Here is a 10,623-nt window from a genome sequence, read left to right as displayed (position 1 = left end):
GCGGGTCCTGCGAGCCCATTGGCCACCCCGTGAGGGGGCGGGGCGGCGCGAGCGCAGTGAGGCCACCCAACTTGCGCTCAGGCGTTGGCTCCGCCCCGGCCTGCCCCGCCCCGCCCCTCAGGCTGTGCGCCCGGTCCGGCGCATGTGCGGCTTGGAGATGCGGCCTCTGACGTAGTTCTGCTGCGACCGGGTGAGGACCGTCTTCGTGACCGAGCCCCAAGCCCCCGAACCCCAGAGTCCCCGAGGCCCCCAGCCCGGAGCCCCCGAGCCCTCGAATCCTCAAACCCCCCATCCCCGAGCCCCCAAGGCTCCCAGCCCGGAGCTCCGAGCCCCCGAGCCCCCCGAGCCCCCGAGCCCTCGAGCCTCCGAGTCCCCGCAATCCCGAGCTTTCATGCCCCGATCCCTCGAGGACCCCAGCCCCCAGCCTTTGAGCCCCGAGCCCAAACCCCCAAGCCTGGAGGATAGAGGTCACAGTTTCCTGACTCCCTGAATAACTGCGATTTAAACTGTTGAAATAAGAAATCAGGGACAGTCCTGGGGCTGTGTGGATTCCCTCCCTCCCCTTGAGCATTTAAGGAAAGGTGGCCTTTCGAGTATTAAGCCTTTTATTTTTTTTATTTTTATTTTTAAGATTTTATTTACTTATTTGACAGAGAGAGAGTGAGAGAGGGAACACAAGCAGGGGGAGTGGGAGAGGGAGAAGCAGGCTTCCCGCTGAGCAGGGAGCCCGATGCGGGGCTCGATCCCAGGACCCCGGGATGATGACTCAAGCCGAAGGCAGACGCTTAACGACTGAGCCACCCAGGTGCCCCACATTAAGCCTTTTAGAAATGAAAGATTACCAGGGGTGCAGATTACATTGACTGGCATTTGGGATCTCAGAGCTGGTGGAGGTGACAAGACCCCACTTGAGTCATCCTCTAAGGCCTCTTTTTCACTAAGCCGCTGTCCTGCCTGTGCCCTGCCCAGCCCCATCTCAGCAAAGCCTATCACCCCCACCCCTGATGTCTGATCACCCCCATTAGCTGATTAAGTTCTTCATCCCTCAAGTAGAGTCTGATCATCTTAGCTTGCCTTTAGCAAGACCCCCTACCCATGATGTCTCAGTACTTTTCCATCCACTGGCCCCCAACTCTGCTCCTTGGCTGTAAACCCCTCTTGTCCTCTTTGTATTTGGAGTCGAAGCCAACCTCTCTCCCCTATTGCAATAGTCTTGAATAAAGTCTTCCCTACTGTTTTAAGAAGTGTCAGAATAATGTTTTCTTTCTTTCTTTCTTTCTTTTTTTTTAAAGATTTCATTTATTTATTTGAGTGAGAGAGAATGAGAGATAGCACAAGAGGGAAGAGGGTCAGAGGGAGAAGCAGACTCCCCACTGAGCAGGGAGCCCGATGTGGGACTCAATCCCGGGACTCCAGGATCATGACCCGAGCTGAAGGCAGTCGCTTAACCAACTGAGCCACCCAGGCGCCCCAGAATGATGTTTTTTTGAACAGAGGTCAGACAGAGGTTGCTTTCCCAGGGCCCCTGAGACACGTGGAGGACCAGCCTGGACAAGGGCCCTGTGGCATGGCGAGAGGTGAGCTGCAGTGGGAGAGAGCAGAATTTTACTGCAGGATCCCCCATCTCACTCAGCCCTGCTGCTTGTATTACAAACACAACATGGGGGATCCCACAAAGAGGAAAGCCTTCCCACAGTAGTTTAACAATTGCCGCTGCTTCGGGTTCTGTCCTTGTGCCGTGTTTTGCCGGGCCACGGCATGCCGTGAGTGGTTTATCAGTCAGATTCTTGCCCTGAGCGCTCTCACCGAGGCACGGGTGAGGTGGCCCCCAAAATGGTGTGTGAGTCTCCTCAGGCAACAGAGAACTTTGGTGTTCTTTGAGGAGAAAGAAGGCTCACAAACAGTGGCAGTGAGAGCTCTCAAACGGACAGTGGCTTTAGTAGCAGCCCCTGGGGACCTGTCCAGGTCTCAGGGCAGGACAGAACAGCTCTCATGCGGGAATCCTGCAGTCACAAGAAGCCAAGGTTTGGGTAGTGGCCTGCAGGGGCACTGTGGGTCCATCCCATGGAAGAATCAGTTCAGGAATAGGATGGCTGGGAGGCTGGGGAATGAGGGAGGGTGCTCAGGGTGGCCATGGTTGAGTCAGTGTAAAATTTGGGAGCATAGGGGGGTTTCAGAGCAGTGCATTCTGAGTTCTTAGCCTTCAAGCAGGCAGAGAATGATCTAACCAATGAGGCTCGACCTAAGAGAAAGGCAGACACGAGCTCAGCCTCACTGAGAATGGAAGGAAGTTTCCAGGAGGCCCAGGCTATGGGAGCTTGCAGAGGGCTTCTGGCTGTCCCAGCCTGAGAGCCACCAGGTGACAGGGATAAAGCAGGGGCTGCCAGGAGCTGTGAAGAGCAGGCTGGGCCAAGAGGTGGTGTAGAAGCATCCAGAGAGTCTGCCCAAGCTGTGGATGATGGTGCCACCAGCAGACAGAAGCAGGCATCTGCAGAAATTCATTCTGGGGAAGATTGAGCAGGTTTGTGATGGGGCATTGTATGTCGTGGCTGTGGGCCGGTGGCTGATGGGAAGGGGGCTTGGGAGTTGCTGGCCCTGCTGGACCCCACCTGGCTGAGACGGCCCCTCCCCCTCCTACCTGGACCGGTATGGTCCAGGCAAAAGGACCAGTCCAGGTGGGGTGTAAGCCATGCCAGGGAGGGCTGTGGGACAGACCCCAGCTCTCAGGACAGGGCTGCACCTGGAGGGTTTTCTGTAGGTGATGGGGTGATGGGGGAAAGAGGTGTGAAGACTCTGCGGGTCTGCCTGGAGTAGGGCAAGGCGCTCGGGTTCAGGTGTGAGGATCTCCCTGCACCAATCACTGGGGAACAGGAGCACTTGTCCCTGAGTCCAGGCAGCCTCTGGCAGGAACCCACTCAGCCGAAGGGGAGGAGTGGCACCTGTCGGGCACCCACATGGGGGGAAGGGGGACAGCTGTGCTCCTAGCTCTCTAGCCTCTGGGGGCCTCTGTAGCCCCTACCACCTCTGTTCGGCTGTTCAAGAGGGTGGCCGGGGTGTGAGCCAGTTGAAGGTCCTGGTGACTCAGGTGACACTTGTAAGGTGAGGATTCTTTGGTAAGTTAAGTGTGGTAGTTTGGGTTGTGTCACTGTGCAATGCCAGGAGTCCCTTCCCTGTGTAGCTCTAGGCAGGACTTGACTCCAGGATGTTCGCATGCACTTTGGAAGGTGGCAGAGGAGTAGTGAAGGCCATCCTGGGCAGAAATGGAGAGAGCTGGACAGATGCAGAAGGGTGGGGTTGGGGGGACAGGGGTCTTCCCTTCCCGACAGCAGCCCTACCCACCACCAGCATCCCTTGTTGCAAATTCACGGTGGCAGGGGGTCTGAAGGGGCCACTGCCTTCCACGGACCTCTCCATCCGCCCCCCTTATGGTCCCGCTTGCCTAACTGGACCTTCCCAGCTCCCCAGCTCCCCTGCAAGCTCCCTCCTTGGCACCTGCCTCCCTGCCTGGGGAGGGCTGCTTATTGCCCCCCTCCCTCACATTTCTCCAGCTTCTCCTGGATTTCCACGTCCCCAGCTCCCTTCCACAACTGTGTACAGTGGTAACACTGTTCATATTTCACCATGCTCATAGGCTTTTGCTCCAGAAGTGCAACACAAGCTCGCTTAAACCAAAAATGAAACATTGGTTCACGTGACTGAGAAGCCAAGGGGCTTGGTTTCAGGCGTGGCTGGATCCAGGGCCTCAGTCTTCGTTAATGGGGCCCAGGGTCTCCTCACCCTCCCAGCCTTCAGTTGCCCACATCGGACGCTGTCTACTCTCTGCTCGAGTCCAGAAGCAAGAAAGCTTTTCCCCAGTGACTCCGGTGCACGTTTGGGGATTGGCCTGGCACCGACCCATGCCATCGTGAACCTGGTGCTGCGGCCGACTCTGAAAGGCCAGGATTGCTGGCCAGAGCCACATACCTGAGGTGGGTGATGGGAGGGAGGGAGGGAGGGGAGATGACCCAGAAGAATATCTGAGAAAAAGAGAACCCGCGGCTTCAGCTGCTTGTTGCTGTGGGAAAGATGACAGCCCGCACACACCTTGTGTTTGGCTGGCCACCACATCTTTCCTCGTGTCCCTGTGCACACTTCCTTATTCCTGGGGAAACTCCCCGCTCTCAGCCGTCTGTCTGGGGCTCTGCTCATAGGGTGGCCACGTGGCTGGTGCCCTGGGGTTGTCTTGGTGGCCCCGGCTACAAGAGGACAGTCTCCTTTCTTCTAGTTCTAGCCGAGCTGAGTCCCAAACATCATTTCCGCCAGTACCGTGTGCCAGACCCACATGGCCCCCCCAGAACTCCCGCAAGCTGCCTTTCTGGTACCGACAGCGTCAGAACCTCCTCCTTAGGGCTCTTGGAAGCTCTGGGGCTGGAGGGGGGAGGGGAGGGGCCTCCAGGGGCTTGGGAGTGCGGTCATCCCTCTACCTGGGTCCTGGGCCCCTGGGCAGTTCTGGGGATGGCACTTCTCCAGCAGGGGTGATCGGGACCCAGGGAAGGGGCCTGCTCTCCCCCCTACAGCCTGCCGGCTCAGCCCTCATCCGGGGCCTGCCCCACAGTGGGCAGGGACTTAGGCGCAGGGGAAGGTTTGGGGCGCTTGGGCTGGACAGTGGGGCAGAGGGGAAGGTCCTGGGGTGGGGGGCGAACATCCTCCAGGCGTGAGCTCTGTTTCTCCAATGACAGCAGAAACTGTCGCTAGCTAACAAGGGGACCCCAGGGTGCACAGTCCCCAGGCCTGCCTGCCCTCCTCCCGCCAGGTTCTCCTTGAGGAACTTGTCCCCTCTGTGTTTCAGCCACTCTGCCTCCAGACTGCTCTCAGCGGAGACCCTCCCAGGAACCGGCCCTCTGCAGGGGAGTTGCCCCGCCCCAGGGCGTGGGCCCTGGCCTATCACTGGTGGGGGGTCCCGGAGCAGGCCCCTGGGGCTCAGGTGCACAGCTGGCGGGCCACCAGCTTCAGGGCTCCCCGGGGGCCCAGCTCCCCGGAGAGCACCGGATGCAGCCTGCCTGTAGCTGCAGCTCAGTCTCCCTGAGCGGGCTGTCCAGCACCCGGGCTGGGGGAGTCACCCACTGGTGTGGGGGTGGCTGCCTCTCACTGCCAGGAGCACTGCTGAGGGCAACGGGCCGCATCTGTGCTGTCCTCAGTGTGCCGGGAGGGGGACTGCCCGCTGGGCCCACTGGCCACGCTGTTCTGCCCACGCAGGGCCTGGGCGAGGACCCAGACCTGCCCCAGCCTTCCCTCCGTCTGCCCCCCCCCCCGCCACACTCCGCCATCGAACCTTTCCACCCGTATCAGTTATCTGTGCTGCGTAACAAACAGCCCCGAATGTAGCAGCTCCCACAGTAGACGTTAGCGTCTCACCAGTCCCGAGGGGCGGGCATCTGGGAGCCGCTGGGCCGGGGGCCTGGCTCGGGGCCTCTGTGGAGGTCCAGCTGTGGGCCGGGCTGCCGTCTCTGGCGACTCCAAGCTTGTTCACGAGGCTGTGGGCAGGAAGCTTCCCTGTTACTGCACAGCCTCTGGGGAGTGAGTGATGAGGGAGGGGGAGAAATTCAACACAAGCTCAGGGACAGACGCCTGGGTGCTGCAGCCCGTCACCTTGGAGGTGACCCGCCGTCCCGCATGCACAGGGGACAGCACGGCAGGACCAGCGGGCCACCTGGAGCCGCTGCCCCACACCAGGCCCTGCCCTCAGCTCTGCATGGCTTCTGGGATCCTAAGCTGGGTGTGCCCTGAGCCACCCCACCAGACACTCCTGTGGGAAAGGGCTTCTCCCCGGCTTCTGTGCGCTGGGGCCATGGCCCTCAGGTGTCAGGCTCCTTGGGGTGGCCTTCCAGGGGCCAGGCCCATCCAGTGACGGACTGATCAACGTGGGGCATAAAGGCCCAGCTCCTCACTCGACTCCAGGGCCTCTGGGGTGCAGGCAGCCTGCTGTGTGGGCCATATGACCCGGCCGACCCCATGGTGCTGGAGGTCTGGGGGGGATAAGCCTCAATAGGAAAATCACCATGCAGACCCCACAGTGTTCAGAGCAAGGCTGTGCCACCTGAGTGGGTGCTATCCATGCTTTGGAAGCCCTGGTAGACACCACGCGACCAGGCAGCCAGCCCCATCGTGCCTGGCTGTGCATGAGGCCCAAGGGGGACCAGCCCGCCCCCCCCACGGAGCACCTGCCTCTCTGCTCTGTGGGGGAAGGGAAGAACACTGACATTAGAGCATGGTGGAATCATGACTGGAGTGGCCTGATGCTCTGGTGGGGGCCCAAGGGGAGGAAAACTGGAAAACTAGGGACCAGGATCGGGAAGAGGCACTGGCAGTGGGCGGCAGGGGGGAGATCCTCATGCCCCCTGTTAAGGCCCATCAGGGACATCCACCATGGATGAGGTGCTGGACAGCTCAGGAGGGAAATTCCTTGGCCAGTTGGCATCCATCAGCATCCGTCCTGAGCCAACAATGGGCTGCAGGTGGATCAGGAAGGGCATGGCCACGGAGGCCCAGACAGAGGCCATGCACCACAGCATCCCTCAAAGGAACAGGATGGCAATGCCTTCCCACAGAATGGGCACATTCTGGGTCTGGGCTTGCCCTTCCTGCCTGTGGGGCCTCGGCCCACCCGGTCTGAGGGCCCATGGTGGTTTGACCCACCAGCAAAGGCCCCAAACAACATTGTGTCAGACCAAGGGACCTGCTTCCCTGCCAGAAGGCCCTTCATGGTCTGGCCCCTGCTTTTGCCTCCCTCATCTCTTGCCGTACTCCCCTGGCATGCTCTGCTGGCCTTGGTGGCCTTCCTGTTGTCCTCAAACACAAAGACTTGAGTTCACCTCAGGGCCTTTGCACCTGCTCTTCCCTGACGTTGACCCCTCCTTGTTCTCCAGCTCCTGCTTAGCAGAGTTCCTCAGCGTTCACGACACAGAACCTGAAGTTGTTGATGCCATTCTCCCCGTGGAGACCTGGGCTTCCGTTCTCCTGGAGCCCTCGCCCCTAAACAGGTTCTGGGCATGGTAAGTCTTCAGGAAATGCCTGGGGATGGGCTGACCAAGATGAACGCTGGGTCTGCAGGTGCCTTTGGACCCTGCCGCGGGTCCTTGGGATGGTCCTTAGTTTCCCTGCGTCACAGGTCCCTCATCAGGGAATGGGCACGAGAAGGTTTCCTGGCACGTCGTGTTGTGAGGACTGCAAACAGGCATGGGGAGCGCGGTGTGGCACTTGGCAAGGAGGGTGCACACAAGCGAATAAACCTCGCTGACCCCTCTGCTGGAGGGTGCCCCCGGCCGGCGCTGAGAGAGGTCAGGAAGGACGGGCCACCGGCATGTTTCACGTCCCCGCGGCAAATCACAGAACACACCTGCAGCGGGAAGGGTGGCCCGTGTGTGTTCATCTCATGCAGTGACCTGAGGGGTCATTTCCAGCTCTGTCCCCATCACTGTTTGCTTGGAAACGCGCTGCCGGCTCTGGCTCTCGGGGCAGGCCTGCAGAGACAGGGGCAGGCTGTGCCCCTTAGTCGCAGAGTATCCTCACGCACACCGTGTGCCTCCCACTTCACCTTCACATCTCATGGGGAGTCCTTTTCCATGAGCCGTTTGGGAACGCAGCTGATCTGTCGACCTCAGACATGAAGAGATGAAGGAAAATGACGGTGTCCCCAGCATGAAGCCCACCTCTCCCGGGGCTTGCTCTGGACCAGGGGCCCGCAAACACAGCCGCTGCCCGTTTTTATAAATGAAGTGTTATTGGCACCCAGCCACACCCATCCATTTCCCTGCGGCCCAGTGGCTGCTTTCTGGCTGCAGGGCCACCGTTGAGCAGTCAAGAGGAGACCCTGGGCCCGAAAGGTCTGAAGTATTTACCATGTGGCCGGACAGAAGTTTGCAGCCCTTGTGCTAGACCCTGGCCGTGCCGCCTCCCCACCGCTCGGACCCACCCCAGGAGCCAGCAGCCGAGCTGCTCTAGCCCTGTGTATTATTCATGACCGGAGCGTGCTGATGTCAAGCGGTCAGATTGCTCCCTTTTTCACGGATTGCGGTTTTCTTTTTGCTGCTAGAGCTTTTTATCTAGGGCATGTTGTCCGTGTCGGAAAAAGTCCTCTGCTTTGCATTTCCTTTATCTGAACTTGAGACAACACACAATCAACATCAGTACTTGCTGTGTTCCTGCTTTATGGTTAAATGCCTTTTTATTTTTATGGGAAGGATGTTTCATAAGTGCTCTTGCAATGGTGTCCTGGCAGATGGAACGTGGCCTTCTTGTGAAATGTGTGGTTTCTCTTTAGAAGGGAAGGAGCCACACGGGGGACAGTGTGAGCACAGATGCTGGGTCAGCAGCCTGTTTCATGAACGACTTCCCCTCAGCCGATGTTCCCACAGAGGCCCTGGGATACGTGGAAGCAAAAGGCAGTCCGTCCGTGCCACCCACCAGAGCTCTGCAATTGTCACCGTGTCATGAAATATTAACACGCACACACACGCACACACTGTGTGCTTTTCGTCAATGAGATGGCTCTCAGGCCCGAAGGCAGCCCAGGGAAGGAGCGCGGGGCGGGGGCCTGGACGCAGCCGCACGCACTGGCGGGTCTCTGCTGCCTCGGCCGGTTACCTGGGGCCCGAGACCGCTGTCCAGGCGGCGGCACCCGCAGCGAGCTAACTCCTGCGGCGGGCACCTGTCGAATGCCCGAGCCGGCGGACCCAGAATGCCGCAGTGACAGGTGGGCGGGCCTCCTGCAGGTGAGAGTCTCGTATCTGCGGTGGTCCTGCTCACTGCCGCCCACTCTCTGCCTCCCGGTGCTAACTGCTTCCGGGGAGGGCTCCAGCCACCTTTGTGCCTATCGAAGTGTCTTGAGAAATCCATCAAGTACTGGCCTGTACAAGGGGCTCTGATGGGTCCTGACACGTTCCCCAAGCTGCACACGGATCTCCAGGGGGTGGGACGGTGCGGCAGGGGTCCCGTGGACCCATAGCACTGTGGCTGGCTCCTTTGTGGAGAGGCAGGGGCAGATAAAGGCTGGGGGCCTTCCGGTGGAGGATGTTGTGGGCAGGAATCTGGACACTAGGTCATACAGCCGGGGGAGGAAGTGAAAGGGTGGCCAGTCAGCCGGCGGTCCGCCGCAGTCCCCCGCCCCCTGGTCAGAGAGGCCCAGGAGTGGCTGCGGGGCACTGTGGGCTGGTGGCTGGGAAGGAGAGGGCAGTGGCCTTTGTGAGGTGAGAGCCCTGTGGGGGGTGGTTTGGACCGTTAGGAAAGCTGTGATCAGCTCTTTTTACGGGGGTGCGGGGGGGCTCAGAATTCCTTATGGTTCTTCCAGTCAGGAGGACTGAGAAGGGCCAGGGCAGCCAGGGAGGAGTTTGGACATGTGTGGGGCCCCATGGCCAGCACCTACCACCTGGCTGCTCTGTGGTGAGAGCTTTCAGGCCCCTGCGGACCGGTCCTGCCTGACCGGGAACGGCCTCCTGGCTTTGGGCCCTGCCAGGAAGACTGGGGTGAGGGTAGCCACAGGAATCTTGGTGGAGGAGGTTCTGAGGCCTGGAGGGGAGGTGGCTCACCCAGGCCCCAGGCCCACTTGGGTCTCCTGCCCTGCCTACCACCTGAGCGCCCACCCCCCACCTCCCCTCCCAGCCCAGCGCGGGCAGGGCTTGGGGAGAATTGCTGCCGCCCAGCCTTTCAAAGAGAAGCTGGCTGCTACCCCTCGGGAGGCAAGCGCCTGCCTGAGAGCCCGGTCTAGGGGTCTCCGGGAAGGCGGAACCCGGCAGGCAGGGCGTCTCCGAGCCCGCGTCCTTGGCTCTCTCGCGGGCGCGGGACTCCGCAGGCTGAGCTCTCGGCCAGTGACGCAGAGCGCGCTGCGGGGCGGGCGGGGGGCACTGCGCGGGGCGCGCGCTCAGCCCGAGATGCGGGCGGCCCCGCGGGGCCAGCTGGCGGTCCTGCGCAGCGGCGCGAGTGACGCGGGGACACGGGCCGCTCCGAGCAGGTACGCCCCCCCTCACCGGGATGGACAGCACCGGGGTGCGGAGACAGGTAGCACGACCGGCGCGGGTGGGGGAGGGGAGGGTGCGCGGGTTGGGAGGAGCGCGTCCCGGGATCCAAGGGCGCGGCTGGGCTGCAGGCACCAGCAGAGCGCAGGCGAGGGTGCGTGCGCTGCGCGGGGCCGGGACCTGGGCGCTGGCCGGGGTGCTGATGCGGGCGGGGGCACAAGCCGGGGCGCTGCGGGGGCGCAGAGTCGGGGCCAAGCTCCGGGGTGGGGTTGCGGGCCTGGGCGCAGGCGGGAGCGTGAGGCGCAGGGACCCAGGCTGGGCTGCGGCAAGGCAGGCGCAGTCTGCGGGGGGCGCCTTACCCAGACCGGGGGAGATCCGGAACTTGGCCCATCTCGGACTTAAGCTCTGACTGCAACTTCCCCACCCCCACCCCCAAGACCACAGGGCCCAGTGCTGTTGGCTGGCACTTCCTTCGTCTCTCATCCAGTGTAGCTATTTATAGTCTCGAAAGTGTTTTCACAGCCTGGATTTCAGAGGATGCCTGACCTGGGAGCCGCAGGGAGCAGGTACAGGGTCTAGAAGGAGAAGCAGAGGCGGGGGTGGTGGGGCCTCACATATGAAGTCTGTTGGTTGG

The 10,623-nt window shown here is 61.1% G+C and overlaps 1 protein-coding gene across 1 annotated transcript in view; it reads left to right on the top strand.

Moving 5' to 3' along the window:
• Positions 1-9,094: 9,094 nt before the first annotated feature.
• The window catches only part of TRPM2 (transient receptor potential cation channel subfamily M member 2), a 57,144-nt gene continuing 55,615 nt past the window's right edge, over positions 9,095-10,623 (top strand). The window contains exon 1 of the mRNA XM_064578042.1: positions 9,095-9,224. The gene's annotated coding sequence lies outside the window, so the exon portion shown is untranslated. The remainder of the gene's footprint in view (positions 9,225-10,623) is intronic.

This window comes from Mirounga angustirostris, unplaced genomic scaffold, assembly GCF_029215605.1.
Source record: "Mirounga angustirostris isolate CCGP_5_RB_7025 unplaced genomic scaffold, mMirAng1.0.hap1 SCAF_1, whole genome shotgun sequence".
Lineage (NCBI taxonomy): Eukaryota > Metazoa > Chordata > Mammalia > Carnivora > Phocidae > Mirounga > Mirounga angustirostris.
Note: the sequence above shows the minus strand (reverse complement) of the source record. Positions and strands in the feature narration are given on the sequence as shown.